General features: G+C 38.1%; 1 protein-coding gene and 1 long non-coding RNA gene across 23 annotated transcripts in view; both read right to left on the bottom strand.

Moving 5' to 3' along the window:
• The window catches only part of PEX2 (peroxisomal biogenesis factor 2), a 56,113-nt gene extending 46,493 nt beyond the window's left edge, over positions 1–9,620 (bottom strand). For 3 of the 22 annotated variants that reach the window (XR_011807444.1, XR_011807448.1, XM_072034507.1), the window contains exons 1-4: positions 9,495–9,620; positions 9,117–9,231; positions 7,954–8,017; positions 1,085–1,186 (exon numbers count right to left, since the gene is read on the bottom strand). The gene's annotated coding sequence lies outside the window, so the exon portion shown is untranslated. The other 19 variants (XR_011807451.1, XR_011807453.1, XM_027452375.3 and 16 more) reach the window with 15 other exon arrangements.
• A 397-nt stretch (positions 9,621–10,017) lies between these two features.
• LOC106019203 (uncharacterized) lies at positions 10,018–11,171 on the bottom strand. Its single transcript, XR_001193854.4, has 3 exons — positions 11,036–11,171; positions 10,797–10,953; positions 10,018–10,612 (listed from the first exon to the last, which is right to left on the bottom strand). It is a non-coding gene; the product is annotated as an uncharacterized lncRNA (long non-coding RNA).
• Between the last annotated feature and the right edge of the window lie 3,134 nt (positions 11,172–14,305).

Genomic DNA, 14,305 nt, shown 5'->3' with positions numbered 1-14,305 from the left:
AACACCTAAATCTGAGAGTCTAATTCCAGCATATTTAAAGTATTACCTTGTAAACATTGTGATGTTAAACTGAAGGGAAGAAACACTGATTATATATTTGCATTCCCTGCAGTATAATGGGCATAGATAGCATCATCCTTCCAAATTTCTGGATATGTCTCTAATTTTAATTTATTAAATAAGAAGCATGTAATAAATTGCATGCAATCCTTATTCTTCTTTACCTCATATTCCATTTCCTCTTCTTCCCTAATTTTATGTTCTTGTCATCCTTTTCCATAGCATGTTAAATTGCAAACATCTCTACAGGGATGCATCAATTCCACAAGTAAATTCCCATTCCCTGCTGAACTGCTAACTGCTGTTGCTCTTAATTAATTGAATGTTAAAAAAAAAAAAACAAAAAAAAAACTTGACAGAAGACACTGCATGGTAACTTCTTGAGGATTTTCTAAAAAAAAAAAACAAAACACATCTCGAACACTAAGATGGAGAGCCAAAATATATGCCTAATAAATGATATTGACATTTTTCAATTGAAAACAGTAGTAGGTAATGAGAACTGTCTGAAGACATACCTTGTATTTACTGTAGTTAAATCAAAATGGTGGAGGGTTTGGTTGAAGCACTCTGACAGAGTTGAGACTAAGAGAGTTAAGTAGAAAGACGTCTTTGACTAAACCTGTATCAGGAGGTATGAGCACAAGGGATCCCTTATGCTACAAACGTAGGTCTCAACCACTGACAATCACATCAGCAGATGAGACAAATATCCTTGTGTTTGAATAGATTTTGGTTATGATAAGAATACCACGTTCTGATATACGGATTGATAAGCAGAAGTCTACAATGCATTTCACATGTAAAAGTGAAAAGAATGCAAAGCTTACATGTGCCATCCTTTGTGCTAAGTAGGTAAAACATCACACTATGGCAAAGGTATGCAGCTCCCTTTCAGAATGGTTCGAAGAACGTGAATGAGTGGCTGTTGGCACACTGTGGGCAGTAATAGCCATAACTACTCATTTGCTGGTTACTGTTACTTACCAAAGAAGTTGGCCTTATGCGTACTAACATGTAATACCTGTTTTAAGGACTCTGTATGTCACATAGCCTTATTTGTCATGCACAGTGCCGATGCTAATTTTATGCATTGGTTTTGTGGCCTCCATGCCTTTCTTCCATACTACAAAAAAAAAAAAAAAAAAAAAAAAGGAATCTTGCTTAAATTCCCATTTCACAGCTCTGCTGTATTTCTGTTCTGCTTCTGTCTGATCTGTATGAATGGATCACCAGACAGTTCTGGAAATCCCAGGATGAAGACTAAGATATATAGAAGAGACTCAGAAGCAATGCCTGTTCTACATACTGAAATACAATTAAATATAATTTACCACAGATGACAGAACACTGAAATCTTGCATTATACATACCTTAGCTTCACCATTTGCAAACACAGTCATTGCTCAGATTTTATTCCATCTTTCTTTTGACACACATATGCATACCAACTGCACAGTCATGAATATTCAGTAGTATGCAAGTGCTGATCCAAGTACTGCACCGCAGGAACATAATGTCCTTTAACCTTTTATTAGAAATACTTATTAGATGAGAAAAGTAAAATCTGTCCTAAACGCATAGCTAACTCATAATTAACCTTTGTCCACATCTGTACCAAAAGAAGTACTATATGTAAAACCAAAGACTGTATATATTTACAGCACATTAAAGCCAAGGCCCTTCATCAATATGAAGTTATGCCTGTTCACCATCAGTTTTAAGTTTTGGTCTTGCATTATATGGTGTAACAATAATAATTGGATCTAACTATAGACAAGAACTCTCAACTACTGAAAAGATAAAGAATGGTATTTTACATCAGCATATATCTCATTTTTTTAGGCTCCAGTTCTGCAGAAATATAAGCTGATGGAATTTCCGAAAGCTAGTTACTCCCTCCCATCTTAATCCAACCTGGTATAGCTCCTATCCCTCTCCCCTTTTCTTAAGCAGACTAGCACCAACACTCTCTGCTGAACTGTTTTAGTGTGTTGATGAGGCAGAAAACAATCCTGTTTCAATTGTTTCAATTTATTTTTCTCCAGTTTTGGTACACAAACCAGTCAGCCCAGCATCATGGAAGACCCATGCAACATCAGTGTGCCCCACATCAGGCCAAGAAATAAACGAGCACTCACAAGACTGTCTGCCTTTGACATACTCTTGCATCTGCCACCAATCAACAGGGAGATAGAAAACCAAGCCTTTTATTTAATGAGTTGAACCGCTCTTTCAGTCTTCAAGCCTAATACATTGAGTGTGCAAGGATAGCACTAAAATAGCGTAAATCTGCACACTGGAACTTTTTTTGTTGTCTTTTGAAAATTAAAAGAACCCAAAGAATTACCTGTATAAGTCTGTATAAGCTGTAGGACTCAGGCAATCTTGCAGGTGAGAGGCAACTCTGCTTAAATAAAGAATACGACATGTTTTCTCTCAACTCTTAACTCTTTGGTAATGATTTTAGTTTGAAATGTTTGGCATACATGGACTAATAAGGACGCTTAGCAAATCAGACGTGCTCACTGTCCCCAGATCTTACACGCTCTTCAATCCTGTATCTTCACTAGCATTTCAGATTCTACTAGCAGGGGTGCGCACACATATTACAAGTAGCAGATTTGAAAAGGAACAGTAACGTCCTTACCATGCAACCTGAGCTGTACACCTCTGACAGCTTCTTAGTCCTTCTGCAATTCCAGCACAAATCCACATTCATGATTTAGTTATGCCCCACAGAGTCATAGCCCTACATTAATTTCCTTTCCAGAAAAATTTCCTTTCTTCATGCCAGCCCCCTCCTGTGATATCTCCTGCCTGCTCTTCTGCTTATAGAATTAGTAACATTGGTTTTGAATAATATTGTTTTTGAACATATTTTTCAAGCTTTCTTAGAATTTGAACTTGATTTATTTTCTTTCTTTTCCAACTCCACTGCCAATATTAGCAGACACTAAGTCAGTGGAGATAAGCAGGGGCAGAGACAGCATTTTTAGTTGTATTTTTCCCAGGCAGATACTAATACAAATTCAATGAATATGAACTTGCATCTAAAGGCTAGAAATCTCCACAGGTCCTTTGCTGCAGGGAAAAGAGGAAGTGCTCAGACCCAGTCAGAGTCAATCCATGAATTAAGAGTTGCTCCATTGTCATTATTCCTCTCTTTTCCTGTGTTATATATTTGTTCTTTTTCTTCCTTCTCAAATTTTATTTCTTACTCATTATCTTTACCCTTTCTTCCTCTGAAAAATCCACATTTAGTTTCTTTTTCTGAATTAATTTTAGACTTTCAAATTGTCTTGCTTTTTACCTTCAAACAAACAAGTCCTACCACTGTCTCTGAGAGAGCCATATGCAAAGAGACAGTACCCTTTTTGTTCTCCCTCTCCTGAAGATGCTTGCAAAGTTTAGATATGCACTAACAATGCTTGTAGACATAGTACAAACACACGGTTGCAAGAGACAGTTAAGTCACCTGAAGAAGTAGTAGGACAGTCTTCCAGTTTCCCTATCTGACTCATGAGTCTGCAGCCTTTTAGTAGAACACACTTTTTTTTCCCCCTCTAATCCACTGTTTTTAACTTTACTACTGAAAGAGTATAGGGAGTGCTATGGACTAGCTGGTGTTTACAGCATACTAGTTCTAGAGATGCAGTACCACATCTATTCTCTTCCCCCTGTACTGGTCTATGTGAAAAAAGTATCTATTCTATTACGCTAAAACAAACAAACAACAACACACCAAAACAAAACCAAAGCAGAATAAGCAGCTTGCTTTAAAATACCATACTGAAGTAATCCACTGTACTCCAAAATACATAACAAATTTTAGGGGCTGTCATCATTAAGTGCAGCAGCAATACAGTGGCTTTGTGATAAAAGAGTTACCATCATTTACACTGAAATATTAAATTCACCCTCTATTTGTTATAAATTTGTGAACTTGGACCTTCCGCCTGAAAAGTTCACATTTGGAAACCAGCCCCTGTGGGGAGGAAATACACATTAACATGTTCTAAGGAAAGAACAATTTTAATTGGCCAAATGAACTTCAGCTAACAGCACACATTACATACAACTGCGAAAATACCCTTTTTGTTTCTTATGAGTTTAGCATATGCTACACATATACATAAGACAAATATATTTGTACAGAGCTAAGTACACCCATAATGTGAAGGAACAACATACACTTAACAGTACTTACAGGATAGAGTTGACTGTAATTTAAAGAAAAACAGACCTCTCTTGAGATTTGCTGGATTTTTTTTTTCTTCTGTCATTTGAAAGTAGTAAAAGGGGTTTCCCTCTCTGAGTTTCCTAAAGTACAATATGCTTGCAAAATTCAACTACTGGGTTGACAAATAATTGTTTGCATATTTACTGTAAACTAATAACAACAAGAAGAATTCTGGATTGCTATTTCCTCCTCCCTGCTTTTTAAATTTTCAGTTTTTAATAAATGTGATAACACGTGCAATAAAAAGGGATTAGTGTGTTTATTGTAAGCTTATGATGTCCAACTCAGCAGGGTCATCTCAAGCAGGTTGCCCAGGACTGTTTTCAAGAACATTTGAAAATCTTCAAGGAGAGAGACTCCACATCCTCTCTGGGCAACCTGTTCCTATGCTCCATCACCTACACAGTAAAGGATGTTCAGAGAAAACCTGCTGTGTTCCACTTTGTGTCCATTGCCTCTTGTCCTGGCACTGGGCACCATTGAAAAGAACCTGCTCTCTTTGCACCCTCCCTGCAGGTACAACCATGAGTTTCATCCTGAGCCTACTCCTCTCCATGGTTACCACTCCTAGCCCTCAGCCTTTCCTCATACGTGAGATTGTCCAATCCCTAAACTGCATGTGTAGCCCTTCACTAACTACTTTCCAGTAGCTCCATAACTGCTTTATACTGAGGAGTCCAGAACTAGAGACAGTACTCTGGCCTTACCAGCGCTGAGGAGAAAAGATGCTTAACCTCAACCAACTCCCTTGGCCTGCTAGCAACATTTCTCCTAATGCAATTTCTTTTTTTTTTTTTTTTTTTTTAATAAAAATCTTGATTTCTAATCCCAGTGAAAATGAATAAACAGAGATTGCAAATGCAATAGTGTTATGGGATTCAAAAAGAAAAGTAGGCCATTATAACCAACATGGAAAAAAAAGCTCAGGTAACAACGCTATTTATTTCATAAGCTGATATTGCTGAATGATTTGTCTATGTTTAACTGAGTAGGTTTTCCTTTAGATGTTTGTTCATCTCCTCCCTCTTCTCCTTCCTCATACTCTCTCTGAACCTCAAAGCTATAAAATGACTTCAATATTTTCTAAAAGAATAGTAAAATACATTCTTATTATCACATATTCTAAATGGGAGAAAGTGTTTTATTTCTGAAATACCATGTGATGAATTACTATAACAAGATAAATGCTCATACTGGATTCAGACATCACTCCCTCCCTTTGATTACCTACATTTTTATTCACTCTACAATATATTTTTTTTATATTGATTACTGTGTAGTCATATGATATTGATACTCAATAGTCATAAATTCGTTTCACTCCTTCCTTCCCAAATATTCTCTGAGTAGCAGCCTTGAGTAGTTTTCAGAACTGTCACTATAAAAGACTATAAGCTATAAAAGATTAAACACTAGAGAAGATCAAATGTCTTTCTTGACTTGCACCACAGCATTTGATGTCAAAAGCACAAATGGAGGTCCTCAGATTACTAACAGTGTCAGAGTACAGAAATTACCTTTCCTATTCTATAAATTGTCTAAGGAAGTCTTTATACACTATCAATACCTGTTTGCAAGTTTTAATTGAGTTTCATCTAGTCGGTCACAGGAACATTTGCTTCCTACATGTCCTGAATCACAGTAAGTATCAAAAGCTTTCTGTGAGTCACCGCCTTCACTAACAAAAGAAAAGAAGTGATATCTACAGCCTCGGGGGGAAAAAAAGAAAAAAAAAATCTAAAAGGAGACAAACACAAAGCTCTCAAGCAAACAAAAAAATTCCCTCACAAACTAACACCCTCCTTGCCCAAAAGACATTCAATCTGAAAAGAGAAAAGGTGCAACACTCAGAAGCAAAGTTATCTTACCAAACGAGTTGATTTTGCTCTATCTAGAGTTGTTAGATTCACTTTCAGTTATTGAGCACTTTATCAAGCCAAATCATTTTACCTACACGTATTTATCCTGAAGAAAGTGATTGTTCCTTTCTGTTCTGCACTAACATGGCCTCACCTTGCGCAGTGTGGAGTTTTGAGCACTACAGTATAAGAACACTATAAGTGTCCCTGAAGGAGGGCTATGAAGATGGTGAAGGGTCTGGAGGGCAAGATGTATAAGGAGCAGCTGAGGTCCCTTGGTTTGTTCAGCCCAGAGAAGAGCAGACTGAGGGGAGGCCTCACAGCAGCCTGCAACTCCCTCACAAAGGGCACTGAGCTCTGCTCTCTGGGAACAGTGACGGGACCCAAGGGAACAGCATGGAGCTGGGACAGGGGAGGAAGGGTCAGGCTGAATATTGGGAAAAGGTTCTTCCCTCAGAGGTAGTCAGGCACTGGGATAGGCTTCCCAGGGAAGAAGTGGTCATGGCACTGAGCCTGCTGGAGTTCAAGCAGTGTTTGGATAATGCTCTCAGACACATGACATAGTTTTGGAGAAGTCCTGTGCAGAGCCAGTAGTTGGATTTGATGATCCTTGTGGTTACCTTCTAACATGGTATATTCTATGATTGCGATTTCTGGTATAGTGTATCAGTCAAAGGCAGCAATGTTTGCATTTTTGAAGAATTATCTGCAAATGCATTTTTCTCCTTAGATAATGAAATTAAGTTGAATCAATTTTACTTTTGCTTTTTAATAAGGGTTTGTATCCTTAAACTCATGTTTGATGTATCTTGCTTTATCCTTACTAATCCACCATCATGAAATGGGGCATACCATTCAAGCTACCTTACAGCTTATTAATCAGAGAATGAATTTATAATGCATCTGAAGGTCCATTACCTAAGAGGTTAAACTTTTCTTAAACTAAGTTCAGAGGATGATACTTTATGTGCTTGTACTTATGTAATGTGTAAGTTGACCTCTATTACTTTACAGTTTTGCAACATTTGCAACAGAAGTAAATTTTAACAATTCAATGTGGTGTCTAATTTTAACTGTTTACCCAATTATATCAACACTCATTCCCATTAAAACTCCAGTGAAACTCTTAATTTTCTTCATCTGAGGTCTGGAAAGGATGATCTCAACAAATAAAAACACAAGTTTAAACCCATGCAGGACTAGAAGTTAAAGGGACTTAACTGAAGTAAGTTTTAGTTTAGAGTTTTGCCTCTTCTGTTTTGTCCCCAGATTAATGTAATTTTAGAATGTACTGTACTTAATATGTACATATACACTGAGTTATTTTCAAAACATTATATTAACGTATAAGATGGTAAGACGTTGAAAGGATTTTCTTTTCCTTTACAGAAATGGATATTAGTTTGGATTAGCCTATTTGTGGTGTAATATTTCATGTACAACATGTATCTATGCTGACATATATGGACCAAGTGCTGAAATATTATCTCCAAAGACAGAGTATGTGGATAACATAATTTTTTAATTCTAAAGAAGTATTCCAATAAGAGCACTAGCCACCACAGCAGATGTTCCGATCATCTATTTCCATATTACTAAAGCCTAAGTGTTGAATCCCTTCAACACTTGACTTTATGTACCCTACTGGCCTATTGCATTTCCACAAAAAAAAAAAAAAAAAAAAAAAAAAAACAGAGAGAGAGAAAGCTTTTTAAAGAGTTCATATATATATATATATATATATATATATATATATATATATGTATGTATATATATATATAAAAACACTACCCTGTAGGTGTGAAGTTATCCCCCCAAGTCAAGATCAAGTAACTGCAGTGGATGACTTCATGCCCTGTCAGCAGACAGAAAAGAATTCAGAGGTGTGAATGGTTACTCCTCATTAACAGTTTATTTCTACTGTATGTTACATTCCATCAATGATACTTCTGTTTTCTTACCAAATTCTTCATTAGATAAACTTGTGATAATGACACCATGCAGAAAATCAAAAACTGAGATTAAACAGATTCTTAAAGAGAAAAAAATGTTTGTACCAGAAAGCATCAATAAATACCTTTTCACATAGAATAAATAAAAATAGTCTCAAATTGAATGCTTTGTCAGCTTCTATTGCTGAACTGCATATTGATAATGGCTCCAAACAAGTCAGACAAGAATTCATTAACTTGCAAAATATTTAGCCATTTGTTTGATTGTACTGGAATGGGGTTTTACTACAAAGTGGCCATACTCTCTATCTTTGACCTTGATGAACATTTCCGTCCCACTGGCAGTTAAAAGATAACACAACAACTCTGGATTTAAAGACATTTGCAGTCCTCTCATTCTCAGTAGTGACTGTGTCATGAAATGTAATTCATCTCTCTGCTTAAATTACTTGGCCATCAGATGCAATCGCCATTTGCTTTGTGACAAACCATTAGTTTGCAAAACAGTTGCAGGCTACACAAAACTGAGTTAATAGAAAGTGGCAAAGACCCATCCCCTCAACAGCAAGAACCTATGAGTTGAGGTATATCACAGAATCACGAAGGTTGGAAAAGACCTCCAAAATCATCTGGTCCAACCATCCCCTACCACCTATATCACCCAGTAAACCTCGTCCCTAAATGCCAGGTCCAACCTTTCCTTAAGCACCCCCAGGGACAGTGACTCCACCACCTCCCTGGGCAACCCATTCCAATGCTCGACTACTCTTTCTGAGAAGAAATGTCTCCTCATTCCTGACCTGAACCTCCCCTGGTGCAACTTGAGGCCATTCCCTCTAGTGCTATTGCTAGTTACCTGCGATTGTGACCATAGTTATAGGAAAGACTTCTGGAGCTCTATAATTGTTTGACTCTCTCAACTGACATCGGCCTAAGAATTCAAACGAATCCATCACCCTGTCCTCTCTCCAGACGACGTGCTAAGGCTCCCTCCTTTCTTACCTTACGCTTTGGGCCTAGCTGGAAGCCTTGCAGCCTCCTTGCGTGCTCAGGTAGGCAGGCACCGGGAGGAAGCACACCGACGGGCCTCACGACACTGCGCAGCCCAGGCAGGCCGCTAGAGGAGAACCACAAATTTTGTTTTGTTTTTTCCCACAAGCAGGGCCCGATGCCATCAGGCCCAACGCCCGCCCGCCCCCGTGGCCGGGCCCAACCCGCAGGGCTGCCACGGGGGGCTCTGTCTGCAGCCTCCCCGTGAAGGCCCGTGCGGCCGGAGCCTCCCCGGCCCAGCCTCCTCCCCCACACCGCTGCCACCACCAGCCCGCGGTCACCGAGGCAACGTCCGCAGCCCAGAGCAGCGGCGGCGGCGGCGATAGATACCCCAGGTGAGCGCCTAGAGCGGCTGCACAGGAAGTGCCCGCGGCCGTGGAGATGACGCACTGGAAGGTCTCCCGGGATGGTGTCCGCGGCGGGGCATTGATTGACAGGCGGGAAAGCAAATCAAAAGGCTCAGCGGGAGCCGGGGGAGCCAATGGGAGAGGGGAGGGGGCGGGGCGGGAAGGGCAGCTGCTGCAGGAGGAGGTGGGAGCGGCAGGGTGGGAGCGGCAGGGCGGGGGCGGTGGGGAAGAGAGAGGAGGGAGGTGCTGCTGCTGCATGGCGTGTGCAGATAAATCACTTCAGCACGCGTGCTAAAAGCAGGTCATGGGCTTTGGCCTGACTTGCTTTTCAGGCAGGGGCTGACCTGAAGAACGCGGAAGGAGCGTGGAAATGAGCTTCTGATGTCATTTCTGTACAAAAAGCTTGGGCTTAATGCGCTTCCAGTTGTGGAAAACCCCATTGGAAAGCTGGGTGTTGCGGTTCTAGGCAGCAAGTTTGAGTTAAAAACAAAGAACGCTTCCATGTGCAGGGTACAAGCACTGATACAGCTCTTTAATAAACATCACAAAGTGAGACGTGGTGTGAAATGGACATACCACCATAAAACAATAGAGGACCTGTAGCTCAAGACTGATTGCTGTGCTGCATCCTTTTGGGGCTGATTTTATTTACTGGTTTTCTCTGGGAGCCATACTTTCTAGGTGAGATTCTTCTCCAGCTTCTTGCCTGTGTTTTGACTCACTACTGCAGATACAGCTGACAATCTCCGATTGTCACACGAGGTTTCAGAATACAAGTTTGTAGTGCTGTTGTCAATGGTTGAAAGAGAGACCCTGTAATAGGACACTGAATCTTGCATGCAGAATAGAAGTTTTGACATCGGTTCTGGAAGACAAGTTTCAGAACAGTTCGTGAGTACAGAACCTGTAATGAAGCCACCTTTCCCCCCCCTCGAGTTCTTGAAAGAAACACTAAACAAATGGATAGTTCATGTATGAATTTTATCCATGTTTCTATACTCATCTGACGATCACATTTCCTCATGCTGTTTTTTCTGCTCTGTTCATACGGATATCATCTGGCTTCCATGCTGTTGAGAAATTTCTCTCTCCTCCAGGACTCTATGTGGATGAAGACAGCAAATTCATTTCCAATTATATCAGTTTTATAGACTGAATGGCTGAAAACAGGTACTATTAGCTTTTTCTAAGCTGGAAAAGAATGTGCTTACTTAAACTATACCATAGTGGTGAAAAAAAAATAAATCAGATACGCAGAATGAAAGGGGTAGCAAATTAAGATTACCTTTCTCTTCGAAAAACTTTCAATGCTCCTTCTACCTGCAAGTGGTGCTTGAATTGTAGTGGTTTGTGGCTGATTCAGTAATCAAAATCTTATTTGTAGTGTCTTTATAGCAGACTGCACAGATTAGGAATTTAGTCACTGGAGTTAAATGTTCTTCCTGAAGCAGAAAACCACAACTAAGGGACTGAAACACAAGGAAAGCATGGGGGATGGAAGAGAAATGAAAAGCTAGAGCATACCTTTGTCCAAGGTTTTCATTGTATCTAACCTCTCTGTCACTTCTATCCTTCTAATTCTTTCAGGAGATAGAAAAACATCCTCTGTCACTATAGAAAAGCACTCTCAAATTTCCATGCTACTACTTGAAACGTGGTGATGCTTTTAAAGCAGACATTTTCCATGGCCTTAACTGCTCACAGGTCTGTCCTAAAACCAAAGTAGCCACTGTGCATACCTAGTAAGTACTGTTCATAAACATTTTTATAATGTTTGACCTTAAGAGTGACCTGAAGATTAATGGATATGTTGTATCAGTTTTAATGGGCCTCTTCTCCCTTGGATGCACACATGTGACTCCCATTAGCCTTAATGGGAGTTATATGTGTGCCTAGAGGTTAGACAAGACCTCTAAAGGTGCTGTTATGCTCTGTTGTATTAACGATCTCATAATTGCTGAGGTGCTGCACCTTTGCGTTGAAAGCAAACTAATTAAATCAGTCTAGTATAAGTTGGTATACTAACATACCTGGTATGTATGTGTTTTTTTCCTATGAGTCTCTCAGTACATAGATGTGGAGGCCAAATCAAATGTAGAATTTAAATTTTAACCGTGACATGACTTTGTTTTTAAATATCTTTTAAAAATCTAAATGGTTTTGTGAATTTGATTTCTAAGGATGACTGTTTATGCTAATGCAGAGGAAGATGAATGCAATGTTTTATTTTATCATTAACATGTACACTGAGAGGAATTGAATTGATTCTTATTTTTGATGTTCCAAATCATGCACTTTGAAAAAGGCAGTTAGGTCTAGAGGATTAATATGAATCTTGATGTTGAATTTTAATTATAGCTCTGTTGCTCATTTCTTCTAAGTGCCTTTAGACAAAGCACTTCACCTTTCTTTGATTTCCCCATATGTAAAATACCTGCTTGCTTCATAGTGATGTAGACATAAATTAATGTCTGTTCTCTGCTTTGAAAACATAAGACTAGTCCATCCAACTGTGTTCTACTGGCATAATAATGACAGCTCAGGAGGTGGGGAGGAAAAAAAAAAAAAAAAAAAGCCTAACCAAAAAACCTAGCAAAAGCCCTGGTGGAGATGTAGATCTGCTGACAGAACTAATTCTGTTCCATTACTTTATGATGCATAAGGCAGGGGAATTATTTTTATTTTTATTTTTATTTTTATTTATTTTTTTTTTTTGGTGGAAGAGGCTGTATCGTAGGCAAATCATTTCATATTTTATACACATTAGATGTTTTTATTGATCAAAATCATGATTAGGATTTGACTGTTACTATTAAAGTTTGTGTGCTGTCTTCTGTCACTATTTACATAAGTTTGAAAATTAACTATGATGTAGTCATGTTTGCAGGTATAAATCTGGTGAAAGATTGAATCTTAATATTTACTTTCTGGAGGAAAAGATTGTGTGGTAACCTCCACAGTTTAAGTTTTTCTTTTCTTGTGTCAGGTGAAGGTACTTTATATATGCTCAATTTTGTTATTCAGTTCTGCTGTTTATGAAGTAACATAAAGATCTTGCATCTATTCTGATTAATTTTATTTTGCATTTACGTGGCTCATAGTCTTTATTAGAAAGCAACAAATTTCCGCTGGTATCGATGGTATTGTCTCAGTATCTTGAAATACATGGAAAAATCTTGTGAATGGTTTTGTAAGTATACTTTCAGATTTTGACTCCAATGTATAAAACGTGTGATACTTTTATATCATTTTTCTTCATCATGTGAATTTCAAAGATTAATTTCAATATATACCTATATCAAGTAACCTGAGTTTATTTCTCCATTACTCTTTTCTTTTAATGAAGAACTAGTTATTCCTCTCAGTGTTATATTAAGTATACATAGAACGTTGTTGAAGTTGAAAATGAAAGTTGAATCTAGCTCACTTCATTTTTAGTACATATGCTTATCCAGAAAAAGAGAAGGAACAGGTTTGTTTTATAACCCTTGCCAACTGCATACCTACCGCCCCACCCGCTGAGATTTTAGTTGTGCTTCTGTGTACTTGAGGTTCTTTCTCCTAACTTTTTTTTTTTTTGATGACATACTGAGATAGGGATTGTGTCCTATGTCTTTTTATTGTCAAGCACCAGACCTCTCATGAAGGAAGCTTCTATGGGGGAAAAATACATATTTTGGATACTAATTATAGTCCAGTTTTCTAAGGAGAATAATCAACATCTTCAAAAACAATTTAGCTATTTTTTCTCTTTGTCTAGTATAACAATGCTTATATTATTTTTACCAGTTGTCACGAAGTGAGTGTTTTATTATATTCCCTATCATTTAAGTGTGATTAAACGCTGGAGCAAGTTGCTCAGGCAGGTTTTAGGGTGTTCATCCCCAGAGATACTCAGAACTTGACTGGACACATACCTGAGCAACCTCCTGTAGTTCACCAAGCTTTGAGCAGGCTTTGGATAAGAGGTCCCTTCCAATCTCAACCATTCTGTGATTGTGTAATTTGTGTATTTTGTGAAGACTTTTTCATTGTATATCAATTCAAATATTTAAAATGGTAATTGAGGCTGAGTAGCCCTATTTTATCCCTATCTTTAATTTAAAAGCATGTAAGCAGAAGTAGTTAGCATAACGTGATTGGCCATGTGGAATGTTATAAGGCTAAACAATAGAATATATACAATGCACTGTACTGAATAAATTAGTTTTCTCAGAATGGAAAGACTACAAGGAATTGATATGCAAGCTTTTAATGCAAGCTGCTTTATATTTTAGCCTCAGTTGACATGCTACTAAACAAATATTGCAATAAATGCTATTTGCATTAATTACCTGTGTTTAATTTTCATGCATGAACTCCCAATTGCCTTAAAATCATTTTATATTAAGTATAATGATTTTATCTTAAGGTTTTAACAAGAAGGAATGAGGTAGACATTTTTTTATTTTTTTTTTATATATAATAGTTAAATTTTAACTAAGTCAGAAATATGAGGTGGTTTAATGGGAAGTTAAAATGTTGAAGTTGAGAACAAAAGCAGGATACTGGGATTCATTTGAGTTATAGTCCGATTTTGAATTGATTATATAACTTTAATGTTGTGATGTTACTGTATCCAGTCGCTTACCCCAGTTCTGTAGAAAGCTAGCCGAATAGGTAAACTAAAGTCAGTTTAGCCTTTGTGTTTCATAGTCCTGTGCCTTTGTTAACAGTTTCAAGCTTTAGGGGTCTGAAAGCTGGCATAGGTACTCTTCACTTTTGACTGTAGGTGCTACTAAAACAATACAAGTG

Source organism: Anas platyrhynchos, chromosome 2, assembly GCF_047663525.1.
Source record: "Anas platyrhynchos isolate ZD024472 breed Pekin duck chromosome 2, IASCAAS_PekinDuck_T2T, whole genome shotgun sequence".
NCBI lineage: Eukaryota > Metazoa > Chordata > Aves > Anseriformes > Anatidae > Anas > Anas platyrhynchos.
This window is presented reverse-complemented; position numbering and strand designations above follow the sequence as displayed.